This window comes from Triticum aestivum, chromosome 7A, assembly GCF_018294505.1.
Source record: "Triticum aestivum cultivar Chinese Spring chromosome 7A, IWGSC CS RefSeq v2.1, whole genome shotgun sequence".
Classification (NCBI taxonomy): Eukaryota; Viridiplantae; Streptophyta; class Magnoliopsida; order Poales; family Poaceae; genus Triticum; species Triticum aestivum.
Window position 1 is genome coordinate 720,653,375 of NC_057812.1, and position 7,108 is coordinate 720,660,482.

The following is a 7,108-nucleotide window of genomic DNA, read 5'->3' on the forward strand; positions in this document are numbered from 1 at the left end:
AGCATAACGACAGTAAAATGCTCAAAATGAAACATCTTGCAAATGAAGGGGTAGCACCATACTCAACATCATTACTCAAGGTTCTGAGATATTACTAAACAGGCTACACCGGAGGTACTCAAACTGGGATATGACTCAGATCAACCAAACCTTAGAGACTACGGAGTAGTAACACGTGATCCTGATAGACGGAAGAGAAATCCTAGTTCCTTAACCCCGTAGGAAAGATAGGATGACTCAGATCAGAAGGCATGAGGCATAAGGAGTAAAAAGAGACTTACGTTCCCTTTCACAATCAATTCCCCTATATAGCTAAAGAATTTCTAGACTCAACTTCGACCAGGTTGGCTTGGCAATCCTACAGGCAGTCAGGCTCTGATACCAAAGCTGTCGGGACCCCGATTCCAAATCACATTGATCTAGCCGGTAACACCTCATATCACTTTGCGGCCTCACGCACGGTATCCACACGGGTGTCGCCTTACCCTGGCCCGGGACCGTTTGCGCCTTTTGGCTCGCGTATATGATTGTGTCACTAGCATCCATATGACAGAGAACCCGGGCCGACATGGCTAGTCGTGAACCCAAAGCGGCACTAACCTATGGGAACAGGCATACATGATTCACATCGAGCATGTCGGTCAGCAGCGTGTGAATCCGGGCTGTAGCACTGGGCTAACAGGACTCCGGGGAACCTGGGCTGTAGCAGGCTAGGCAGGACTCCGGTTGTCACCGTGTGACATTTCTCCGAAGGGACAGACACAGGAACGAAGTGAAACACATGCCGGCCAGTCAAGTGTCCTGAGCAGTAGTGCTGAGCTAGCAGGACTCCGGTGAACCAGGCTGTAGCGGACTACTATGGCTCAAGGAAGCACTAGACTACATTTCCCCATAAGAGAGACTGCCAAGGATAAACAACTAGATTGTCGGATCCCACACATAGCAATACACGTCACATGTACGCATAACATGCAAGTATGTGTTGTACAACATGGCATCACAATATAACGCAAACTCATATAGATAAAGGCTCAGAAGAGCCACATAGCATAAATACAAACAGGGGTCACATGACCCATCATTCAGAGCATACAAGCAACAGAAGCATTACATGTCTGAGTACAGACAACTACAAAAGAAAAGGGCTGAGAAGCCTGACTATCTACAAGACCCTCCCAAGGGTACAAGATCGTAGCTGAGGTAACAAGCTACTCGTCGAAGTCCAAGCGGAACTACTAGTAAGACAGATGTCTCATCTGCAAAACATAAATAAAGCAAACGTGAGTACAAAGGTACTCAGCAAGACTTACATCAGATCCTATCATATATGCATTTGTATCAAGAAGGTAATGTGGGGTTTAGTTGCAGCAAGCCAGCTTTGACTCAGTGCCTATCCTATTCTACGACAACGAGAAACTTCTTTGAGATGAGGCAGCGCACACAAGTCCACTAATCACCACATCAATACACTACTATGGATTCATCCTCGTCTCCCTACGAGAAGGCCATCCATAGCACTCACACTTGTCTTGAGCATTTTAGAGTATCCACTTTAAGTTGTCTATGTACCACGTAAGCATCCAAGAAGTCCATAACCGAGGACACGGCTATTCGAATAGATCATGATAACCCTGCAGGGGTGTACTTCATCACACACGCTCTCATCACTTATCACCATGTACACTTCATGTATCTCGGCAACCTTCAAGCGGAAGCCTGGCGAGGGTGTCGGCCACGACCTGACTAACCATGCAAGACTCTAGTCCAGGTCTATCACCTATTTGGGTTCCATCCGCAAGGAGATCTGGCCGGGGTGTCGCTCACGACCCCAAACGATGTGAGCCGGGTTCCCAAACACACAATCCAGGTGCCACTTGGTACACCGTGCCACCTGTGCCTAGTCTGTCCCGAGCCCACCCTGCCGGGTGCCACTCGGTAGAAAAATAGCACTACCTACAAACACCAGAAACTATTTGCAACTCCTGGACAGAGATCAAGGCGGTTAATAAGTCGAGAGTGCTTGGAGCGCCCGGAGCCCAATGTGTGGTAGTAGCTAGTCATTGGACAACTTACACAGAACTCAGTTCTTAAGGACGGTCCCAATGAGACAACCCACCATGTACTCCCACATGGCCTCTCACCGCTACCTTTACCAGATCGTGTTCACACACTTAACTCTCAGCACCAGAACATATCATAACACTCCAATTCATTCCCGATGAATCAGACCTGGCACAACTCTAAGAAATAGCAGGCATGGCATGGTAGGAACACCAGATGGCTCAATCAACTCCTACACATGCTAGTGGATTTCAACTATTTACTGTGGCAATGACAGGTCATGCAGAGGAATGGGTTCAACTACCGCATCATAAAGTAGCAGTTGAATCGTTGTTGCCTAATGCAATAAAAGAGAGCGGGAGTGAGAGAGTAGGATTGTATCGGAATGAACAAGGGGGTTGCTTGCCTAGTAGATCAACAGGGGGGCACTACTCCTCAGACAGGTACTCTCGAACACTTTCCGGAGCAGGACCTATCGAGAAGGAACGGTGTCGGAAATCAAACAGAAGCATATGCAACATTATGATGCATGAACATGGCATGAGTATGTGATGTTGTTTGAATTAATGCATCTAGCATTTGTTTGGTTTGAGGTCCATTTGAACCAAGGGTTCAAATGCAACTCCAAAATAAGCTCTTAAATATGCCATAAGTGTGTTTTCATATATACAGCATGTATAGATGATTTGTCATGCATGAAAATGGTACAGATGGATAGATTGAATTTTTCTGATAATTTTTCATATATAAATTATTTCAATCTGAGCTACGGTTGAATTTATATGAATTTTTGAAGTTTTGGCTATTTTCTGAAATTTCCTGATTTATTATAATTCCAGAAACCATTTGTTGCGTCAGCCTGAGGTCAGCACTGCGTCAGCAGTCAACCAGGGTCAAACCTGACGTGCGGGGGCCACACGTCAGTGACACAGTTGTTAAGCCCGGGTCAAACCCGCACTGACCAGGGTTTGACTTGGCCCTGGGGCCCACGGTTAGTGGCTGGTGGGGTGGTTTAGGCTGCGGGATTAGGCGCCAATGACAGCCACGTCGGCCTCGCCGGAGTTCGGCCGGCGACGACCTCGAGCCGCGGCGGTTCTTCGCCGGAGTTGCACTACGGGCGATGGCTGGACGCGCGGGGACCACCGGGGCGTAGCCCGTCGTCGCCTGCATCTAGGGGAGCAGGTGGGAGGCTGCGGGGGCGGCGGAGCTCGCCGGAGGGAAGCTCGCGGTGGTGGTCGGAGTTCGGCCTCGACCGGAATCGCGGCTGCAGCGTGCAAAAGACAAGGGGAAGAGGGGGATTCGAGGTGGGAGCTCACGGCGAATCCAACGGCGGGGTCGGCGAGCTCGGGGAAGGCTTGAGGCAGCCGGAGCAACGACGGCGATCTCGTCGGCCGAAGCTTGAAGACGACGGCGATGGCGATGCTCCAGGGCCTCCCGAGGCGTGTGGCTCGACGGAGAGGTAGCAGGTGATGGCGCGGAGCTCGTGGACTCGAAGGAGGGGCGAGGGGACGGCGGGGAGCGCGTCAACAGCGAGCGGCGGCAACAGCTTGTTCGGTGATGCTCGCGAGAGAGAACCAGGGGAGGAGGGAGATCGAGGGAGAGGGAGAGAGGTGCGGGGCGTCGTGGAGACGTCCCGGGAGACCAGAGCGACGAGGAGGGGAAGCAGGAGGTGGCGGGGAGACGTGGCCACGTCCGGCTGCGTGGCCGCGCGCGCCGGCGCGTGCCCCTGTCCTTCTGTCGTCGCCAGGAGGACGACGGTTGGCGATTGGGCCAGTGCGCCGCACCACTGGGCCAGTTGAGGCGCCAGGTAAGCTTTCTGTTTTTGTTTTTAGTTACTGTTTTCTATTTGTTTCAATTTGTTTTGATTTAGTTCAAGCACTAAATCATTTTTGTTTCTTCTGATAATTTTTGCAGGGACTGAAAGAAATATTCTAAAGCCCCTCACAAAATAACAGAATTATTGAAGCATTAAATATATTTATAACATATATTTGCTCCAACTCAAATACAATATGTATTAGATCAAAAATTCATAAATGGCCAAGAAATATGCTCATCATTTTTGGCAGGGGTTTTCACCTTTATCATAAATCATGAACATTTTCAAAGGGTATTTTGGGGTCTTTGAAAAGATTTAAGTTTGAACCTGATTGAATTTCATTGCTGCTAGGGTTTATTATCCCCTATTTCAAGTTTAATTGAAATTTAAACATGATGCAAACATGAAGGGCTAGCCTAGGTCATACCAGAACTAGGGATGTGACACCCCGTGTACCGATTTCACTGGACGGTGTCTCCGCAAGTGCGGGAGAACAGCGATACAGACGTTCGGAAAGGGAGTGTTGTTTCTCACCGTCCGTGTACGGGGCTTCCGACAGGTGCCAGTGGCGGGGGCGTCAGGATGGCTGTTCGCCCAGCACTCAAGATAGAAGAGAGAAGAGAGAAGAGAATTCGGGCAGTCGGGATGCACTTCCACACCGTCCGCCTCCAGCCACACCGAAGCTTCCACGCCACTTCCTCTTGTTGAAATTTGCGGTGGGATTTAGACCCATCTAGCAATTTCTGAATATCTCTAAGGGCTCCTGTGAGTTTATTGGCACAAGTGTAGTGGAAGTTTAGTCCCACCCCGCTAGTGGAGAAAGAGTTGGACCTTTTTATGAGGGGGTTGTCTTCCACATGCTATCGAAGCTTGAGAATAGAAGAGGCCCTCGCGCACTCCTCCTCTGCCGCCCGCCGTGCCTCGCCTCGCCACGCCGCAGATTGCGGGAACGAATAGGTTTTGGGAAGCGACTACGTGACTGCTCGCCTCCGTCCATCTGCTTCCTCGACGTTCACGTCATCTTCATCATCACCATGTCGCATCCCAACGCCGACCATCTCGCTGCCGAGAAACTTGAAGCCGAAAAGAAGGCCGCCGAGAACGCCACTGTTGCCTCTGCATGGCCTACTGGAGGGTATAACTCATTTATCCCGCTCCTACTATTTTCTGTTACAGCTATGCTAGCGTTATACGTAGATGTATCTGCCATTAGCGTAGCATGTGCTTGCGTGATTCAATATCAGCATGTTGTTAATTCTGTCAATGTCATGCTAGTGATTTGTCTATGGATTAAATTAGTCGAAAAATTGCCTATTTTCTCAACACCTCCTTCCCTCGCTTCTTTATGCTAGGCAAAGGGAAGATGAAGATGATATGAGGGATATCTGACAGGATGGAGTATTTAACCAAAAACTACCACATTTCATTGATCCATGCCTACAAACTAACACATTAAGAATTTTTGCTGAAAACTACCACTTTTTTTGCTAAATTGTGACTAAAAACTACCACATCTGTAAATCAACCAATTCTTCCATTTTAAATGCGCTTATGACAGGCTTGGCCCGCATGTAAGTGCTGACATGGCATTGTAAGTCAACGCCGTTTGGTTGACCATTAAGTTCGTACATGGGCGGCAACCAGCTGCGACATCTTCTCCAAGTCCGACTACCGCACCGCCCAGGGGCGATTTCACTGTCCGGGCACCCTGGGCACGTGCCCGGGCTCGATCGCTGCAGATTTTTTGAGTAGTCGGAGTCATAATCGATGAATACGTGCGATATAGGGAAAAAATATAACAGCTTAGTGAATTGGGCTAGTTTGGGCGTTGTTTTGCCTTTTGGGCTTACTCACGCCAAATCAGAACGTCTAAGGGCCATCCATCATTTCTTTACATGGGCCACGTTAGGGTAGTCAGATCGATCTCGAGCCTTCTGGCTGCATCGCTCGCCTCGCCTGTTTGGCTACCTCGCACATTGTTCGGTTGTTCGCCGCGCCGTAAGACTGTACCCAAGCAATTCTGGCATTGCAGGTGGTGGCCGGCGAGACGGACTGGTGAAGCACCGATGACCGGCAAGACTGCAAGAGATGGTGTATGACCGGGCCTCCAATTAGGCTACGATTCCACGAAGCAACGATCGGGATCTGAAGCGGAAGCGCAAGAGTCAAAGTGGCATCCCCTATGGTGTGAATTCCTCCCCGACGGATGGTGGCTCGTCCTCATCATCGTCGGCACTTCAGCGAGCACTAGTCACGTGTGCAGCACCAGCAAGTGCCCAACCTGCGCAAGGCCATGGCCAAGAGGCAGCAAATAGCCAACGACGATGGCCACCAACGGCAGCGCCAAACGACAACTAGGTGAGTAATCCGACTTTAATTAGGTTTCTTCAACTACATAATTGAGCATATTATTTAGTGACACTAGTGTGTTGGCGGTTTGATAGACCAAAGTACATTTTAGTTTATAGGGTGCCCAGGCTTTGGCAATTCGCTAGCTTCGCCACTGGCACCGCCGACATGTCGCTGGTGCTGCTTACACCGTTCATCCACAACAAATACATGTCCTCCTGCCCACGGCAGCAGCTAGAGGCGCCCGACAACCAGCAGCTCGCCTTGAGCGGAGTCCTGCTCTTGCCCACGACAGTGGCTAGAGGCGGCCAGCAACTAGCTCGCCCGACTGCACGGACCGCGGAGGCTAGCGCTCGGCAAGAGGCGGCGAGCTCCTGCCCACGGTAGCGGCTAGAGGCGGCCAGCAACTAGCTCGCCCGGCTGCGCGGACCGCGGAGGCCAGCGCTCGCCTAGAGGCGGCGAGCTCCTGCCCACGAGAGTGGCTAGAGGCGGCCAGCAACTAGCTCGCCCGGCTCCACAGACCGCGGAGGTCAGCGCTCGCCCAGAGGCGGCAAGCTCCTGTCCACGAGAACCACTAAGCGGCCGACAACTAGCTCGCCCGGCTGCGCGGACTGTGGAGGCCAACGCTCGCCCAGAGGCGGCGAGCTCTTGCCCACGTGAACGACTAGAGGCGGCCAACAACCAGGTTGCCCGACTGCACAGAGGCCAGCGCGACGGCGAGCTCCTACCAGCGGTAGCGGCTAGAGGCGACACCATGACTATCGAGCTCCTCCTACTTTGGCCGTAGAGATCCTGCCGACAGCAGATTCTTTAAAAAGATTCCCGGATAAAGTTCAATATAGTATTTGGTTAGATTCTAAATAAAGGTGCATAAAAGAC